Here is a 2,500-nt window from a genome sequence, read left to right as displayed (position 1 = left end):
GTGCCACCCGGGGGGTTCCAGGGTGCTGAGATGGCTGACGTTTTGCTCCGCTCACGACGGTCACCGCACCACGCAAGAACAGCCCAAAAACAGGCCAAAACAGCCCAAAAACGGGCCAAAACAGGCCATTTTTGGCTGCGCGAGCGAGCGGCGAGCGGCGAACAGTGAGCGAAGCGTGAGGCAGCACCGTCCCTGCTATACGAAAGCCCCATCCAGCCCTGTGCCACCCGGGGGGTTCCAGGGTGCTGAGATGGCTGACGTTTTGCTCCGCTCTCGACGGTCACCGCGCAACGCAAGAACAGGCCAAAAACTGGCCAAAACGGCCCAAAAACGGGCCAAAACTGGCCATTTTTGGCTGCGCGAGCGAGCGGCGAGTGGCGGACAGCAAGCGAAGCGAGAGGCAGCACCGTCCCTGCTATACGAAAGCCCCATCCAGCCCTGTGCCACCCGGGGGGTTCCAGGGTGCTGAGATGGCTGACATTTTGCTCCGCTCACGACGGTCGCCGCACCACGCAAGAACAGCCCAAAAACAGGCCAAAACGGCCCAAAAACGGGCCAAAACTGGCCATTTTTGGCTGCGCGAGCGAGCGGCGAGCGGCGGACAGCGAGCGAAGCGAGAGGCAGCACCGTCCCTGCTATACGAAAGCCCCATCCAGCCCTGTGCCACCCGGGGGGTTCCAGGGTGCTGAGATGGCTGACGTTTTGCTCCGCTCACGATGGTCACCGCACCACGCAAGAACAGCCCAAAAACAGGCCAAAACCGCCCAAAAACGGGCCAAAACAGGCCATTTTTGGCTGCGCGAGCGAGCGGCGAGCGGCGAACAGTGAGCGAAGCGTGAGGCAGCACCGTCCCTGCTATACGAAAGCCCCATCCAGCCCTGTGCCACCCGGGGGGTTCCAGGGTGCTGAGATGGCTGACATTTTGCTCCGCTCACGACGGTCGCCGCGCCACGCAAGAACAGCCCAAAAACAGGCCAAAACAGCCCAAAAACGGGCCAAAACAGGCCATTTTTGGCTGCGCGAGCGAGCGGCGAGCGGCGAACAGCGAGCGAAGCGTGAGGCAGCACCGTCCCTGCTATACGAAAGCCCCATCCAGCCCTGTGCCACCCGGGGGGTTCCAGGGTGCTGAGATGGCTGACATTTTGCTCCGCTCACGACGGTCGCCGCGCCACACAAGAACAGCCCAAAAACAGGCCAAAACAGCCCAAAAACGGGCCAAAACAGGCCATTTTTGGCTGCGCGAGCGAGCGGCGAGCGGCGAACAGCGAGCGAAGCGTGAGGCAGCACCGTCCCTGCTATACGAAAGCCCCATCCAGCCCTGTGCCACCCGGGGGGTTCCAGGGTGCTGAGATGGCTGACATTTTGCTCCGCTCACGACGGTCGCCGCGCCACGCAAGAACAGCCCAAAAACAGGCCAAAACAGCCCAAAAACGGGCCAAAACAGGCCATTTTTGGCTGCGCGAGCGAGCGGCGAGCGGCGAACAGCGAGCGAAGCGTGAGGCAGCACCGTCCCTGCTATACGAAAGCCCCATCCAGCCCTGTGCCACCCGGGGGGTTCCAGGGTGCTGAGATGGCTGACGTTTTGGTCCGCTCTCGACGGTCACCGTGCAACGCAAGAACAGGCCAAAAACTGGCCAAAACGGCCCAAAAACGGGCCAAAACTGGCCATTTTTGGCTGCGCGAGCGAGCGGCGAGTGGCGGACAGCGAGCGAAGCGAGAGGCAGCACCGTCCCTGCTATACGAAAGCCCCATCCAGCCCTGTGCCACCCGGGGGGTTCCAGGGTGCTGAGATGGCTGACATTTTGCTCCGCTCACGACGGTCGCCGCGCCATGCAAGAACAGCCCAAAAACAGGCCAAAACGGCCCAAAAACGGGCCAAAACTGGCCATTTTTGGCTGCGCGAGCGAGCGGCGAGCGGCGGACAGCGAGCGAAGCGAGAGGCAGCACCGTCCCTGCTATACGAAAGCCCCATCCAGCCCTGTGCCACCCGGGGGGTTCCAGGGTGCTGAGATGGCTGACGTTTTGCTCCGCTCACGATGGTCACCGCACCACGCAAGAACAGCCCAAAAACAGGCCAAAACAGCCCAAAAACGGGCCAAAACAGGCCATTTTTGGCTGCGCGAGCGAGCGGCGAGCGGCGAACAGTGAGCGAAGCGTGAGGCAGCACCGTCCCTGCTATACGAAAGCCCCATCCAGCCCTGTGCCACCCGGGGGGTTCCAGGGTGCTGAGATGGCTGACGTTTTGCTCCGCTCTCGACGGTCACCGCGCAACGCAAGAACAGGCCAAAAACGGCCCAAAAACGGGCCAAAACTGGCCATTTTTGGCTGCGCGAGCGAGCGGCGAGTGGCGGACAGCAAGCGAAGCGAGAGGCAGCACCGTCCCTGCTATACGAAAGCCCCATCCAGCCCTGTGCCACCCGGGGGGTTCCAGGGTGCTGAGATGGCTGACATTTTGCTCCGCTCACGACGGTCGCCGCACCACGCAAGAACAGCCCAAAAA

The sequence above is a fragment of the Musa acuminata genome, unplaced genomic scaffold, assembly GCF_036884655.1.
Source record: "Musa acuminata AAA Group cultivar baxijiao unplaced genomic scaffold, Cavendish_Baxijiao_AAA HiC_scaffold_1136, whole genome shotgun sequence".
Classification (NCBI taxonomy): Eukaryota; Viridiplantae; Streptophyta; class Magnoliopsida; order Zingiberales; family Musaceae; genus Musa; species Musa acuminata.
The sequence above is the reverse complement of the archived record's forward strand: the minus strand, read 5'-3'. Positions refer to the sequence as shown.